The sequence below is a fragment of the Centropristis striata genome, chromosome 22 (assembly GCF_030273125.1).
Source record: "Centropristis striata isolate RG_2023a ecotype Rhode Island chromosome 22, C.striata_1.0, whole genome shotgun sequence".
Classification (NCBI taxonomy): domain Eukaryota; kingdom Metazoa; phylum Chordata; class Actinopteri; order Perciformes; family Serranidae; genus Centropristis; species Centropristis striata.
In genome coordinates this window covers 12,549,461-12,565,019 of record NC_081538.1, presented here as the reverse complement: position 1 = coordinate 12,565,019, position 15,559 = coordinate 12,549,461, and the positions used below count along the sequence as shown (strand labels likewise).

Here is a 15,559-nt window from a genome sequence, read left to right as displayed (position 1 = left end):
GTAGAAATACCACAAAATATGAATGGAACTTTTTAAATAGTTACAAATCCAACCCAATGAAAATGACTTGAATCGTATTCCTCCATAGCTAGCTGCAAATGGCATAGCGTGCACGACTGTACTATGCATAGTTGTTCAGACACCAGTGAGGGCTCTTCATAAATTGAGCTTCCCTGAGATTTGATCTCATGTTGCTGCAGTTCAAGTCAACAGTGCTCATCATGACATATGACGCAGCATGACAGATCAATGCTCAACTTTACCCGCAATGCAGTGTCATCGAGTGAGGCACTGCGTTGGCCATACATACAAGTGCACATTCTGTACTGTACTTCCCAACCAAGAGCAACAAAGAAGATGATAACCTTGACAAGAATCATGTAAATATACATGTGTATGCATTAAACACCAATCTCAAAAAGAAAACTGCAGAGAAATAAAAGATGTTCTCTCCAAACACTAGCCAAACACAAGAAACTTGGTTACATTTCTTTTCAAGTATGGATTAGTTCACACTATTTACAAATATTCCTTCTTAAAGCAATTTAGGAAAATATACTTACCTTGGAAACCTTGCCAGTGATTTGGACCTTCCTAATGTTAACTCTTGTCCCATTATACAGCTTGTCTCCTTATCCTTGTAGGACTTGGTTATCAATAAAGAGAAACTGTCCAGCCCCACTGCCTTTCACCTCTTACGATGTGTCTGGGTGTGTTTTCAGCAACTGCAGCCTGTGACATAACATTCTAGAACAGTGATGCATTAGAGCCACAAGGACTGTGAATGGAACAATCTCCACAAAATCTTTTGCAAGTCTGTGAAACCAGTGGGATGGACCACGACCTTCAGAAACTGATGCACCTAAACCTATGCACCAACAAGGCACAAAATGCAGCTACACGTCATTGGTGTAAGGGAGATATGTTGACCAGGAATAACCCCATTAAAGGCCCATTGTACTCTGGTAGTTGTGCCATGACTGATTTCAAACAACAATGAAGATGTGTTGCATTGGCCGGGAATGGAACCCGTGTCTGCGGCGAGAATTCTACCACTGAACCACCAATGCTGACATGACAGTAAAAAGTCCTAGTACACCAAGGTCTCCCAAATCACAACCAAGCGCAAAGGTCCAATAGATCTGACATGGTCCTTTGGTGTGGTGTGGTGTGGTGTCTGACGTTTCACATCTCACCAACTGAAGCATCTTCTGATGTTCTTTTCATGTATTTACTACAAGAAGGAGACAGGAAACCAGGCTCTCAGGATAAGAGCACCCTGTCAAACAGTTGAGTGTTTGACTGAAAATTGACTTATCCCACACACAAAGGGAAAAAAGCCCAGGATCCATGTCAGGCTTAAACTCCCAACCTTCAGATTATGAGACTGAAGCACTGCCTACTGCACAAACGAGGCACAAAATGCAGCAACACTTAATTGATCAACACAAACAAAAGTGAGAGCTGAAGCTTCAAACAACAACCAGCAGCCCAATGGCCCATTCATGTATCCTATTCACTAGGCAAAACCCAATTAAAGGTCCATTGCACTCTGGGAGTTGTGTAACCACTGATTATAAACCACATTGATGATCTTTGGCATTGGCCGGGAATCGGACCTGGGTTTCCCCTGGTAAAAATGTTCCTGCTAGTGGCTGGTCCCCCCTCGTCCCCCTTCGATAGCTCAGTTGGTAGAGCGGAGGACTGTAGAGGGAAAACCGCACGTAGTGTTAATCATGGAAATCCTTAGGTCGCTGGTTCAAATCCGGCTCGAAGGAGTGGCTTTTAAACGTACATACTGACTGTTCAACAAATAGTAGATTAAAATAGAGAAGACCAAACTAACTGTGCATTCCTAATACAGTATATCCTGTTGCTAGCTCAATTTGCTTCAGCTTGAAACAGTAGCTCCCTCGGCAAAGGCATGAAAAGCGACCCACCACCTCACAGAGTTTATAGTATATTGCCTGCTGGCCTCAATTTGTTGTTGATTTGCATCTTTTGTAGTTTTGTTGTTTCACTTTGTAATTGTTTTGGTCTTTATATAGTTGTTTTTTCGTGTGGCTATATGGGTGTTTAATGCCTGTTCGCCTCTTTTTGTTGTTGTTTTGTGTCACTCTGTCTGTCTTTGTAATCCATCCATGATGAGAACTACTTAGTTAACAGTGACACTACACTATATTATGATGTTTTTTCAAAATTTTTAAGAAATATGGGCTGTTTTCAGTCAGGAAGGCCGAGCGGTCCAAGGCGTTGCGTTAAGGTCGCAGTCTCCACGGGAGGCGTGGGTTTGAATCCCACTTCTGACAGCCTTTGTTTTTCACTGGAACTCTTGGCTGTTTCATTATATTTAGAATTTAATTATCTGTATGGTTATCCCAAACAACGGGCAGCTTTTCAAGTCTCTATTTACTAGAAGGAGGAGACAGGAAACCAGGCTCCCAGGATAAGAGCACCCTGTCAAACAGTTGAGTGTTTGACTGAAAATGGACTTATCCCACACACAAAGGGAAAAAAGCTCATGCCCCGTGTGAGGCTTGAACTCACGACCTTCAGATTGTGAGACTGACGCGCTGCCTACTGCGCCAACGAGGCACAAAAGGAAGCGAGACTGCATTGGTCAAACGGAGATGTGTTGATGAACATGAACAAAAGGGAGTGCTGAAGCTTCAAACAACAACCAGCAGCCACATGGCCCATTCATGTATCCTATTCACTAGGCAAAACCCAATTAATGGCTCATTGCATTCTGGTACTTGTGTAACCACTGATTATAAACAAGATTGACGATCTTTTGCATTGGCCGGGAATCGGACCCGGGTCTCCCGCGTGGCAGGCGAGAATTCTGCCACTGAACCACCAATGCTCTCATGGCAAGTGAAAGTCCTAGTACACCCAGGTGTCCCAAATTACAGTAAACCCCCAACACTAGCATACTGCAAATGCATCACCACGACCGTTAGCAGCTTGCTATTGACTCTTGCTATTGAGTGACTCCCCGATGGTCTAGTGGCTAGGATTCGGCGTTCTCACCGCCGCGGCCCGAGTTTGAGGGAATCCAAAATTGACAGGAGCTGCTTGCTTTATTTTAACAAGGGACAGGGTGTTTACAATCGACGTCATTTGTGCCAGTTGCCGTGGCTCCCTGCTGGTGGATGAAACAAAGTTCCCACATGTCAGAGGAAGCAGGATTATTGTAGAAATACCACAAAATATGAATGGAACTTTTTAAATAGTTACAAATCCAACCCAATGAAAATGACTTGAATCGTATTCCTCCATAGCTAGCTGCAAATGGCATAGCGTGCACGACTGTACTATGCATAGTTGTTCAGACACCAGTGAGGGCTCTTCATAAATTGAGCTTCCCTGAGATTTGATCTCATGTTGCTGCAGTTCAAGTCAACAGTGCTCATCATGACATATGACGCAGCATGACAGATCAATGCTCAACTTTACCCGCAATGCAGTGTCATCGAGTGAGGCACTGCGTTGGCCATACATACAAGTGCACATTCTGTACTGTACTTCCCAACCAAGAGCAACAAAGAAGATGATAACCTTGACAAGAATCATGTAAATATACATGTGTATGCATTAAACACCAATCTCAAAAAGAAAACTGCAGAGAAATAAAAGATGTTCTCTCCAAACACTAGCCAAACACAAGAAACTTGGTTACATTTCTTTTCAAGTATGGATTAGTTCACACTATTTACAAATATTCCTTCTTAAAGCAATTTAGGAAAATATACTTACCTTGGAAACCTTGCCAGTGATTTGGACCTTCCTAATGTTAACTCTTGTCCCATTATACAGCTTGTCTCCTTATCCTTGTAGGACTTGGTTATCAATAAAGAGAAACTGTCCAGCCCCACTGCCTTTCACCTCTTACGATGTGTCTGGGTGTGTTTTCAGCAACTGCAGCCTGTGACATAACATTCTAGAACAGTGATGCATTAGAGCCACAAGGACTGTGAATGGAACAATCTCCACAAAATCTTATGCAAGTCTGTGAAACCAGTGGGATGGACCACGACCTTCAGAAACTGATGCACCTAAACCTATGCACCAACAAGGCACAAAATGCAGCTACACGTCATTGGTGTAAGGGAGATATGTTGACCAGGAATAACCCCATTAAAGGCCCATTGTACTCTGGTAGTTGTGCCATGACTGATTTCAAACAACAATGAAGATCTGTTGCATTGGCCGGGAATGGAACCCGTGTCTGCGGCGAGAATTCTACCACTGAACCACCAATGCTGACATGACAGTAAAAAGTCCTAGTACACCAAGGTCTCCCAAATCACAACCAAGCGCAAAGGTCCAATAGATCTGACATGGTCCTTTGGTGTGGTGTGGTGTGGTGTCTGACGTTTCACATCTCACCAACTGAAGCATCTTCTGATGTTCTTTTCATGTATTTACTACAAGAAGGAGACAGGAAACCAGGCTCTCAGGATAAGAGCACCCTGTCAAACAGTTGAGTGTTTGACTGAAAATTGACTTATCCCACACACAAAGGGAAAAAAGCCCAGGATCCATGTCAGGCTTAAACTCCCAACCTTCAGATTATGAGACTGAAGCACTGCCTACTGCACAAACGAGGCACAAAATGCAGCAACACTTAATTGATCAACACAAACAAAAGTGAGAGCTGAAGCTTCAAACAACAACCAGCAGCCCAATGGCCCATTCATGTATCCTATTCACTAGGCAAAACCCAATTAAAGGTCCATTGCACTCTGGGAGTTGTGTAACCACTGATTATAAACCACATTGATGATCTTTGGCATTGGCCGGGAATCGGACCTGGGTTTCCCCTGGTAAAAATGTTCCTGCTAGTGGCTGGTCCCCCCTCGTCCCCCTTCGATAGCTCAGTTGGTAGAGCGGAGGACTGTAGAGGGAAAACCGCACGTAGTGTTAATCATGGAAATCCTTAGGTCGCTGGTTCAAATCCGGCTCGAAGGAGTGGCTTTTAAACGTACATACTGACTGTTCAACAAATAGTAGATTAAAATAGAGAAGACCAAACTAACTGTGCATTCCTAATACAGTATATCCTGTTGCTAGCTCAATTTGCTTCAGCTTGAAACAGTAGCTCCCTCGGCAAAGGCATGAAAAGCGACCCACCACCTCACAGAGTTTATAGTATATTGCCTGCTGGCCTCAATTTGTTGTTGATTTGCATCTTTTGTAGTTTTGTTGTTTCACTTTGTAATTGTTTTGGTCTTTATATAGTTGTTTTTTCGTGTGGCTATATGGGTGTTTAATGCCTGTTCGCCTCTTTTTGTTGTTGTTTTGTGTCACTCTGTCTGTCTTTGTAATCCATCCATGATGAGAACTACTTAGTTAACAGTGACACTACACTATATTATGATGTTTTTTCAAAATTTTTAAGAAATATGGGCTGTTTTCAGTCAGGAAGGCCGAGCGGTCCAAGGCGTTGCGTTAAGGTCGCAGTCTCCACGGGAGGCGTGGGTTTGAATCCCACTTCTGACAGCCTTTGTTTTTCACTGGAACTCTTGGCTGTTTCATTATATTTAGAATTTAATTATCTGTATGGTTATCCCAAACAACGGGCAGCTTTTCAAGTCTCTATTTACTAGAAGGAGGAGACAGGAAACCAGGCTCCCAGGATAAGAGCACCCTGTCAAACAGTTGAGTGTTTGACTGAAAATGGACTTATCCCACACACAAAGGGAAAAAAGCTCATGCCCCGTGTGAGGCTTGAACTCACGACCTTCAGATTATGAGACTGACGCGCTGCCTACTGCGCCAACGAGGCACAAAAGGAAGTGAGACTGCATTGGTCAAACGGAGATGTGTTGATGAACATGAACAAAAGGGAGTGCTGAAGCTTCAAACAACAACCAGCAGCCACATGGCCCATTCATGTATCCTATTCACTAGGCAAAACCCAATTAATGGCTCATTGCATTCTGGTACTTGTGTAACCACTGATTATAAACAAGATTGACGATCTTTTGCATTGGCCGGGAATCGGACCCGGGTCTCCCGCGTGGCAAGCGAGAATTCTACCACTGAACCACCAATGCTCTCATGGCAAGTGAAAGTCCTAGTACACCCAGGTGTCCCAAATTACAGTAAACCCCCAACACTAGCATACTGCAAATGCATCACCACGACCGTTAGCAGCTTGCTATTGACTCTTGCTATTGAGTGACTCCCCGATGGTCTAGTGGCTAGGATTCGGCGTTCTCACCGCCGCGGCCCGAGTTTGAGGGAATCCAAAATTGACAGGAGCTGCTTGCTTTATTTTAACAAGGGACAGGGTGTTTACAATCGACGTCATTTGTGCCAGTTGCCGTGGCTCCCTGCTGGTGGATGAAACAAAGTTCCCACATGTCAGAGGAAGCAGGATTATTGTAGAAATACCACAAAATATGAATGGAACTTTTTAAATAGTTACAAATCCAACCCAATGAAAATGACTTGAATCGTATTCCTCCATAGCTAGCTGCAAATGGCATAGCGTGCACGACTGTACTATGCATAGTTGTTCAGACACCAGTGAGGGCTCTTCATAAATTGAGCTTCCCTGAGATTTGATCTCATGTTGCTGCAGTTCAAGTCAACAGTGCTCATCATGACATATGACGCAGCATGACAGATCAATGCTCAACTTTACCCGCAATGCAGTGTCATCGAGTGAGGCACTGCGTTGGCCATACATACAAGTGCACATTCTGTACTGTACTTCCCAACCAAGAGCAACAAAGAAGATGATAACCTTGACAAGAATCATGTAAATATACATGTGTATGCATTAAACACCAATCTCAAAAAGAAAACTGCAGAGAAATAAAAGATGTTCTCTCCAAACACTAGCCAAACACAAGAAACTTGGTTACATTTCTTTTCAAGTATGGATTAGTTCACACTATTTACAAATATTCCTTCTTAAAGCAATTTAGGAAAATATACTTACCTTGGAAACCTTGCCAGTGATTTGGACCTTCCTAATGTTAACTCTTGTCCCATTATACAGCTTGTCTCCTTATCCTTGTAGGACTTGGTTATCAATAAAGAGAAACTGTCCAGCCCCACTGCCTTTCACCTCTTACGATGTGTCTGGGTGTGTTTTCAGCAACTGCAGCCTGTGACATAACATTCTAGAACAGTGATGCATTAGAGCCACAAGGACTGTGAATGGAACAATCTCCACAAAATCTTTTGCAAGTCTGTGAAACCAGTGGGATGGACCACGACCTTCAGAAACTGATGCACCTAAACCTATGCACCAACAAGGCACAAAATGCAGCTACACGTCATTGGTGTAAGGGAGATATGTTGACCAGGAATAACCCCATTAAAGGCCCATTGTACTCTGGTAGTTGTGCCATGACTGATTTCAAACAACAATGAAGATGTGTTGCATTGGCCGGGAATGGAACCCGTGTCTGCGGCGAGAATTCTACCACTGAACCACCAATGCTGACATGACAGTAAAAAGTCCTAGTACACCAAGGTCTCCCAAATCACAACCAAGCGCAAAGGTCCAATAGATCTGACATGGTCCTTTGGTGTGGTGTGGTGTGGTGTCTGACGTTTCACATCTCACCAACTGAAGCATCTTCTGATGTTCTTTTCATGTATTTACTACAAGAAGGAGACAGGAAACCAGGCTCTCAGGATAAGAGCACCCTGTCAAACAGTTGAGTGTTTGACTGAAAATTGACTTATCCCACACACAAAGGGAAAAAAGCCCAGGATCCATGTCAGGCTTAAACTCCCAACCTTCAGATTATGAGACTGAAGCACTGCCTACTGCACAAACGAGGCACAAAATGCAGCAACACTTAATTGATCAACACAAACAAAAGTGAGAGCTGAAGCTTCAAACAACAACCAGCAGCCCAATGGCCCATTCATGTATCCTATTCACTAGGCAAAACCCAATTAAAGGTCCATTGCACTCTGGGAGTTGTGTAACCACTGATTATAAACCACATTGATGATCTTTGGCATTGGCCGGGAATCGGACCTGGGTTTCCCCTGGTAAAAATGTTCCTGCTAGTGGCTGGTCCCCCCTCGTCCCCCTTCGATAGCTCAGTTGGTAGAGCGGAGGACTGTAGAGGGAAAACCGCACGTAGTGTTAATCATGGAAATCCTTAGGTCGCTGGTTCAAATCCGGCTCGAAGGAGTGGCTTTTAAACGTACATACTGACTGTTCAACAAATAGTAGATTAAAATAGAGAAGACCAAACTAACTGTGCATTCCTAATACAGTATATCCTGTTGCTAGCTCAACTTGCTTCAGCTTGAAACAGTAGCTCCCTCGGCAAAGGCATGAAAAGCGACCCACCACCTCACAGAGTTTATAGTATATTGCCTGCTGGCCTCAATTTGTTGTTGATTTGCATCTTTTGTAGTTTTGTTGTTTCACTTTGTAATTGTTTTGGTCTTTATATAGTTGTTTTTTCGTGTGGCTATATGGGTGTTTAATGCCTGTTCGCCTCTTTTTGTTGTTGTTTTGTGTCACTCTGTCTGTCTTTGTAATCCATCCATGATGAGAACTACTTAGTTAACAGTGACACTACGCTATATTATGATGTTTTTTCAAATTTTTTAAGAAATATGGGCTGTTTTCAGTCAGGAAGGCCGAGCGGTCCAAGGCGTTGCGTTAAGGTCGCAGTCTCCACGGGAGGCGTGGGTTTGAATCCCACTTCTGACAGCCTTTGTTTTTCACTGGAACTCTTGGCTGTTTCATTATATTTAGAATTTAATTATCTGTGTGGTTATCCCAAACAACGGGCAGCTTTTCAAGTCTCTATTTACTAGAAGGAGGAGACAGGAAACCAGGCTCCCAGGATAAGAGCACCCTGTCAAACAGTTGAGTGTTTGACTGAAAATGGACTTATCCCACACACAAAGGGAAAAAAGCTCATGCCCCGTGTGAGGCTTGAACTCACGACCTTCAGATTATGAGACTGACGCGCTGCCTACTGCGCCAACGAGGCACAAAAGGAAGTGAGACTGCATTGGTCAAACGGAGATGTGTTGATGAACATGAACAAAAGGGAGTGCTGAAGCTTCAAACAACAACCAGCAGCCACATGGCCCATTCATGTATCCTATTCACTAGGCAAAACCCAATTAATGGCTCATTGCATTCTGGTACTTGTGTAACCACTGATTATAAACAAGATTGACGATCTTTTGCATTGGCCGGGAATCGGACCCGGGTCTCCCGCGTGGCAGGCGAGAATTCTACCACTGAACCACCAATGCTCTCATGGCAAGTGAAAGTCCTAGTACACCCAGGTGTCCCAAATTACAGTAAACCCCCAACACTAGCATACTGCAAATGCATCACCACGACCGTTAGCAGCTTGCTATTGACTCTTGCTATTGAGTGACTCCCCGATGGTCTAGTGGCTAGGATTCGGCGTTCTCACCGCCGCGGCCCGAGTTTGAGGGAATCCAAAATTGACAGGAGCTGCTTGCTTTATTTTAACAAGGGACAGGGTGTTTACAATCGACGTCATTTGTGCCAGTTGCCGTGGCTCCCTGCTGGTGGATGAAACAAAGTTCCCACATGTCAGAGGAAGCAGGATTATTGTAGAAATACCACAAAATATGAATGGAACTTTTTAAATAGTTACAAATCCAACCCAATGAAAATGACTTGAATCGTATTCCTCCATAGCTAGCTGCAAATGGCATAGCGTGCACGACTGTACTATGCATAGTTGTTCAGACACCAGTGAGGGCTCTTCATAAATTGAGCTTCCCTGAGATTTGATCTCATGTTGCTGCAGTTCAAGTCAACAGTGCTCATCATGACATATGACGCAGCATGACAGATCAATGCTCAACTTTACCCGCAATGCAGTGTCATCGAGTGAGGCACTGCGTTGGCCATACATACAAGTGCACATTCTGTACTGTACTTCCCAACCAAGAGCAACAAAGAAGATGATAACCTTGACAAGAATCATGTAAATATACATGTGTATGCATTAAACACCAATCTCAAAAAGAAAACTGCAGAGAAATAAAAGATGTTCTCTCCAAACACTAGCCAAACACAAGAAACTTGGTTACATTTCTTTTCAAGTATGGATTAGTTCACACTATTTACAAATATTCCTTCTTAAAGCAATTTAGGAAAATATACTTACCTTGGAAACCTTGCCAGTGATTTGGACCTTCCTAATGTTAACTCTTGTCCCATTATACAGCTTGTCTCCTTATCCTTGTAGGACTTGGTTATCAATAAAGAGAAACTGTCCAGCCCCACTGCCTTTCACCTCTTACGATGTGTCTGGGTGTGTTTTCAGCAACTGCAGCCTGTGACATAACATTCTAGAACAGTGATGCATTAGAGCCACAAGGACTGTGAATGGAACAATCTCCACAAAATCTTTTGCAAGTCTGTGAAACCAGTGGGATGGACCACGACCTTCAGAAACTGATGCACCTAAACCTATGCACCAACAAGGCACAAAATGCAGCTACACGTCATTGGTGTAAGGGAGATATGTTGACCAGGAATAACCCCATTAAAGGCCCATTGTACTCTGGTAGTTGTGCCATGACTGATTTCAAACAACAATGAAGATGTGTTGCATTGGCCGGGAATGGAACCCGTGTCTGCGGCGAGAATTCTACCACTGAACCACCAATGCTGACATGACAGTAAAAAGTCCTAGTACACCAAGGTCTCCCAAATCACAACCAAGCGCAAAGGTCCAATAGATCTGACATGGTCCTTTGGTGTGGTGTGGTGTGGTGTCTGACGTTTCACATCTCACCAACTGAAGCATCTTCTGATGTTCTTTTCATGTATTTACTACAAGAAGGAGACAGGAAACCAGGCTCTCAGGATAAGAGCACCCTGTCAAACAGTTGAGTGTTTGACTGAAAATTGACTTATCCCACACACAAAGGGAAAAAAGCCCAGGATCCATGTCAGGCTTAAACTCCCAACCTTCAGATTATGAGACTGAAGCACTGCCTACTGCACAAACGAGGCACAAAATGCAGCAACACTTAATTGATCAACACAAACAAAAGTGAGAGCTGAAGCTTCAAACAACAACCAGCAGCCCAATGGCCCATTCATGTATCCTATTCACTAGGCAAAACCCAATTAAAGGTCCATTGCACTCTGGGAGTTGTGTAACCACTGATTATAAACCACATTGATGATCTTTGGCATTGGCCGGGAATCGGACCTGGGTTTCCCCTGGTAAAAATGTTCCTGCTAGTGGCTGGTCCCCCCTCGTCCCCCTTCGATAGCTCAGTTGGTAGAGCGGAGGACTGTAGAGGGAAAACCGCACGTAGTGTTAATCATGGAAATCCTTAGGTCGCTGGTTCAAATCCGGCTCGAAGGAGTGGCTTTTAAACGTACATACTGACTGTTCAACAAATAGTAGATTAAAATAGAGAAGACCAAACTAACTGTGCATTCCTAATACAGTATATCCTGTTGCTAGCTCAACTTGCTTCAGCTTGAAACAGTAGCTCCCTCGGCAAAGGCATGAAAAGCGACCCACCACCTCACAGAGTTTATAGTATATTGCCTGCTGGCCTCAATTTGTTGTTGATTTGCATCTTTTGTAGTTTTGTTGTTTCACTTTGTAATTGTTTTGGTCTTTATATAGTTGTTTTTTCGTGTGGCTATATGGGTGTTTAATGCCTGTTCGCCTCTTTTTGTTGTTGTTTTGTGTCACTCTGTCTGTCTTTGTAATCCATCCATGATGAGAACTACTTAGTTAACAGTGACACTACGCTATATTATGATGTTTTTTCAAAATTTTTAAGAAATATGGGCTGTTTTCAGTCAGGAAGGCCGAGCGGTCCAAGGCGTTGCGTTAAGGTCGCAGTCTCCACGGGAGGCGTGGGTTTGAATCCCACTTCTGACAGCCTTTGTTTTTCACTGGAACTCTTGGCTGTTTCATTATATTTAGAATTTAATTATCTGTATGGTTATCCCAAACAACGGGCAGCTTTTCAAGTCTCTATTTACTAGAAGGAGGAGACAGGAAACCAGGCTCCCAGGATAAGAGCACCCTGTCAAACAGTTGAGTGTTTGACTGAAAATGGACTTATCCCACACACAAAGGGAAAAAAGCTCATGCCCCGTGTGAGGCTTGAACTCACGACCTTCAGATTATGAGACTGACGCGCTGCCTACTGCGCCAACGAGGCTCAAAAGGAAGTGAGACTGCATTGGTCAAACGGAGATGTGTTGATGAACATGAACAAAAGGGAGTGCTGAAGCTTCAAACAACAACCAGCAGCCACATGGCCCATTCATGTATCCTATTCACTAGGCAAAACCCAATTAATGGCTCATTGCATTCTGGTACTTGTGTAACCACTGATTATAAACAAGATTGACGATCTTTTGCATTGGCCGGGAATCGGACCCGGGTCTCCCGCGTGGCAGGCGAGAATTCTACCACTGAACCACCAATGCTCTCATGGCAAGTGAAAGTCCTAGTACACCCAGGTGTCCCAAATTACAGTAAACCCCCAACACTAGCATACTGCAAATGCATCACCACGACCGTTAGCAGCTTGCTATTGACTCTTGCTATTGAGTGACTCCCCGATGGTCTAGTGGCTAGGATTCGGCGTTCTCACCGCCGCGGCCCGAGTTTGAGGGAATCCAAAATTGACAGGAGCTGCTTGCTTTATTTTAACAAGGGACAGGGTGTTTACAATCGACGTCATTTGTGCCAGTTGCCGTGGCTCCCTGCTGGTGGATGAAACAAAGTTCCCACATGTCAGAGGAAGCAGGATTATTGTAGAAATACCACAAAATATGAATGGAACTTTTTAAATAGTTACAAATCCAACCCAATGAAAATGACTTGAATCGTATTCCTCCATAGCTAGCTGCAAATGGCATAGCGTGCACGACTGTACTATGCATAGTTGTTCAGACACCAGTGAGGGCTCTTCATAAATTGAGCTTCCCTGAGATTTGATCTCATGTTGCTGCAGTTCAAGTCAACAGTGCTCATCATGACATATGACGCAGCATGACAGATCAATGCTCAACTTTACCCGCAATGCAGTGTCATCGAGTGAGGCACTGCGTTGGCCATACATACAAGTGCACATTCTGTACTGTACTTCCCAACCAAGAGCAACAAAGAAGATGATAACCTTGACAAGAATCATGTAAATATACATGTGTATGCATTAAACACCAATCTCAAAAAGAAAACTGCAGAGAAATAAAAGATGTTCTCTCCAAACACTAGCCAAACACAAGAAACTTGGTTACATTTCTTTTCAAGTATGGATTAGTTCACACTATTTACAAATATTCCTTCTTAAAGCAATTTAGGAAAATATACTTACCTTGGAAACCTTGCCAGTGATTTGGACCTTCCTAATGTTAACTCTTGTCCCATTATACAGCTTGTCTCCTTATCCTTGTAGGACTTGGTTATCAATAAAGAGAAACTGTCCAGCCCCACTGCCTTTCACCTCTTACGATGTGTCTGGGTGTGTTTTCAGCAACTGCAGCCTGTGACATAACATTCTAGAACAGTGATGCATTAGAGCCACAAGGACTGTGAATGGAACAATCTCCACAAAATCTTTTGCAAGTCTGTGAAACCAGTGGGATGGACCACGACCTTCAGAAACTGATGCACCTAAACCTATGCACCAACAAGGCACAAAATGCAGCTACACGTCATTGGTGTAAGGGAGATATGTTGACCAGGAATAACCCCATTAAAGGCCCATTGTACTCTGGTAGTTGTGCCATGACTGATTTCAAACAACAATGAAGATGTGTTGCATTGGCCGGGAATGGAACCCGTGTCTGCGGCGAGAATTCTACCACTGAACCACCAATGCTGACATGACAGTAAAAAGTCCTAGTACACCAAGGTCTCCCAAATCACAACCAAGCGCAAAGGTCCAATAGATCTGACATGGTCCTTTGGTGTGGTGTGGTGTGGTGTCTGACGTTTCACATCTCACCAACTGAAGCATCTTCTGATGTTCTTTTCATGTATTTACTACAAGAAGGAGACAGGAAACCAGGCTCTCAGGATAAGAGCACCCTGTCAAACAGTTGAGTGTTTGACTGAAAATTGACTTATCCCACACACAAAGGGAAAAAAGCCCAGGATCCATGTCAGGCTTAAACTCCCAACCTTCAGATTATGAGACTGAAGCACTGCCTACTGCACAAACGAGGCACAAAATGCAGCAACACTTAATTGATCAACACAAACAAAAGTGAGAGCTGAAGCTTCAAACAACAACCAGCAGCCCAATGGCCCATTCATGTATCCTATTCACTAGGCAAAACCCAATTAAAGGTCCATTGCACTCTGGGAGTTGTGTAACCACTGATTATAAACCACATTGATGATCTTTGGCATTGGCCGGGAATCGGACCTGGGTTTCCCCTGGTAAAAATGTTCCTGCTAGTGGCTGGTCCCCCCTCGTCCCCCTTCGATAGCTCAGTTGGTAGAGCGGAGGACTGTAGAGGGAAAACCGCACGTAGTGTTAATCATGGAGTCAAGTTAATTATCTGTATGGTTATCCCAAACAACGGGCAGCTTTTCAAGTCTCTATTTACTAGAAGGAGGAGACAGGAAAGCAGGCTCCCAGGATAAGAGCACCCTGTCAAACAGTTGAGTGTTTGACTGAAAATGGACTTATCCCACACACAAAGGGAAAAAAGCTCATGCCCCGTGTGAGGCTTGAACTCACGACCTTCAGATTATGAGACTGACGCGCTGCCTACTGCGCCAACGAGGCTCAAAAGGAAGTGAGACTGCATTGGTCAAACGGAGATGTGTTGATGAACATGAACAAAAGGGAGTGCTGAAGCTTCAAACAACAACCAGCAGCCACATGGCCCATTCATGTATCCTATTCACTAGGCAAAACCCAATTAATGGCTCATTGCATTCTGGTACTTGTGTAACCACTGATTATAAACAAGATTGACGATCTTTTGCATTGGCCGGGAATCGGACCCGGGTCTCCCGCGTGGCAGGCGAGAATTCTACCACTGAACCACCAATGCTCTCATGGCAAGTGAAAGTCCTAGTACACCCAGGTGTCCCAAATTACAGTAAACCCCCAACACTAGCATACTGCAAATGCATCACCACGACCGTTAGCAGCTTGCTATTGACTCTTGCTATTGAGTGACTCCCCGATGGTCTAGTGGCTAGGATTCGGCGTTCTCACCGCCGCGGCCCGAGTTTGAGGGAATCCAAAATTGACAGGAGCTGCTTGCTTTATTTTAACAAGGGACAGGGTGTTTACAATCGACGTCATTTGTGCCAGTTGCCGTGGCTCCCTGCTGGTGGATGAAACAAAGTTCCCACATGTCAGAGGAAGCAGGATTATTGTAGAAATACCACAAAATATGAATGGAACTTTTTAAATAGTTACAAATCCAACCCAATGAAAATGACTTGAATCGTATTCCTCCATAGCTAGCTGCAAATGGCATAGCGTGCACGACTGTACTATGCATAGTTGTTCAGACACCAGTGAGGGCTCTTCATAAATTGAGCTTCCCTGAGATTTGATCTCA

General features: G+C 43.9%; 18 non-coding genes across 18 annotated transcripts; 8 read left to right on the top strand and 10 right to left on the bottom strand.

Moving 5' to 3' along the window:
* Window positions 1-1,673: 1,673 nt before the first annotated feature.
* On the top strand, window positions 1,674-1,778 carry trnay-gua (transfer RNA tyrosine (anticodon GUA)). Its single transcript has 2 exons — window positions 1,674-1,710; window positions 1,743-1,778. It is a non-coding gene; the product is annotated as a tRNA-Tyr (tRNA).
* A 448-nt stretch (window positions 1,779-2,226) lies between these two features.
* On the top strand, window positions 2,227-2,309 carry trnal-aag (transfer RNA leucine (anticodon AAG)). The gene has a single exon. It is a non-coding gene; the product is annotated as a tRNA-Leu (tRNA).
* A 213-nt stretch (window positions 2,310-2,522) lies between these two features.
* Window positions 2,523-2,595, bottom strand: trnav-cac (transfer RNA valine (anticodon CAC)). The gene has a single exon. It is a non-coding gene; the product is annotated as a tRNA-Val (tRNA).
* Window positions 2,596-2,795: 200 nt separating this feature from the next.
* On the bottom strand, window positions 2,796-2,866 carry trnag-gcc (transfer RNA glycine (anticodon GCC)). The gene has a single exon. It is a non-coding gene; the product is annotated as a tRNA-Gly (tRNA).
* A 2,003-nt stretch (window positions 2,867-4,869) lies between these two features.
* On the top strand, window positions 4,870-4,974 carry trnay-gua (transfer RNA tyrosine (anticodon GUA)). The gene is made up of 2 exons: window positions 4,870-4,906; window positions 4,939-4,974. It is a non-coding gene; the product is annotated as a tRNA-Tyr (tRNA).
* Window positions 4,975-5,422: 448 nt separating this feature from the next.
* On the top strand, window positions 5,423-5,505 carry trnal-aag (transfer RNA leucine (anticodon AAG)). Its single transcript has one exon. It is a non-coding gene; the product is annotated as a tRNA-Leu (tRNA).
* Window positions 5,506-5,718: 213 nt separating this feature from the next.
* trnam-cau (transfer RNA methionine (anticodon CAU)) lies at window positions 5,719-5,791 on the bottom strand. The gene has a single exon. It is a non-coding gene; the product is annotated as a tRNA-Met (tRNA).
* Window positions 5,792-5,991: 200 nt separating this feature from the next.
* On the bottom strand, window positions 5,992-6,062 carry trnag-gcc (transfer RNA glycine (anticodon GCC)). Its single transcript has one exon. It is a non-coding gene; the product is annotated as a tRNA-Gly (tRNA).
* A 2,003-nt stretch (window positions 6,063-8,065) lies between these two features.
* trnay-gua (transfer RNA tyrosine (anticodon GUA)) lies at window positions 8,066-8,170 on the top strand. The gene is made up of 2 exons: window positions 8,066-8,102; window positions 8,135-8,170. It is a non-coding gene; the product is annotated as a tRNA-Tyr (tRNA).
* Window positions 8,171-8,618: 448 nt separating this feature from the next.
* Window positions 8,619-8,701, top strand: trnal-aag (transfer RNA leucine (anticodon AAG)). The gene has a single exon. It is a non-coding gene; the product is annotated as a tRNA-Leu (tRNA).
* A 213-nt stretch (window positions 8,702-8,914) lies between these two features.
* Window positions 8,915-8,987, bottom strand: trnam-cau (transfer RNA methionine (anticodon CAU)). Its single transcript has one exon. It is a non-coding gene; the product is annotated as a tRNA-Met (tRNA).
* A 200-nt stretch (window positions 8,988-9,187) lies between these two features.
* On the bottom strand, window positions 9,188-9,258 carry trnag-gcc (transfer RNA glycine (anticodon GCC)). Its single transcript has one exon. It is a non-coding gene; the product is annotated as a tRNA-Gly (tRNA).
* A 2,003-nt stretch (window positions 9,259-11,261) lies between these two features.
* Window positions 11,262-11,366, top strand: trnay-gua (transfer RNA tyrosine (anticodon GUA)). Its single transcript has 2 exons — window positions 11,262-11,298; window positions 11,331-11,366. It is a non-coding gene; the product is annotated as a tRNA-Tyr (tRNA).
* A 448-nt stretch (window positions 11,367-11,814) lies between these two features.
* trnal-aag (transfer RNA leucine (anticodon AAG)) lies at window positions 11,815-11,897 on the top strand. Its single transcript has one exon. It is a non-coding gene; the product is annotated as a tRNA-Leu (tRNA).
* Window positions 11,898-12,110: 213 nt separating this feature from the next.
* Window positions 12,111-12,183, bottom strand: trnam-cau (transfer RNA methionine (anticodon CAU)). Its single transcript has one exon. It is a non-coding gene; the product is annotated as a tRNA-Met (tRNA).
* Window positions 12,184-12,383: 200 nt separating this feature from the next.
* On the bottom strand, window positions 12,384-12,454 carry trnag-gcc (transfer RNA glycine (anticodon GCC)). Its single transcript has one exon. It is a non-coding gene; the product is annotated as a tRNA-Gly (tRNA).
* A 2,242-nt stretch (window positions 12,455-14,696) lies between these two features.
* On the bottom strand, window positions 14,697-14,769 carry trnam-cau (transfer RNA methionine (anticodon CAU)). Its single transcript has one exon. It is a non-coding gene; the product is annotated as a tRNA-Met (tRNA).
* A 200-nt stretch (window positions 14,770-14,969) lies between these two features.
* trnag-gcc (transfer RNA glycine (anticodon GCC)) lies at window positions 14,970-15,040 on the bottom strand. The gene has a single exon. It is a non-coding gene; the product is annotated as a tRNA-Gly (tRNA).
* Between the last annotated feature and the right edge of the window lie 519 nt (window positions 15,041-15,559).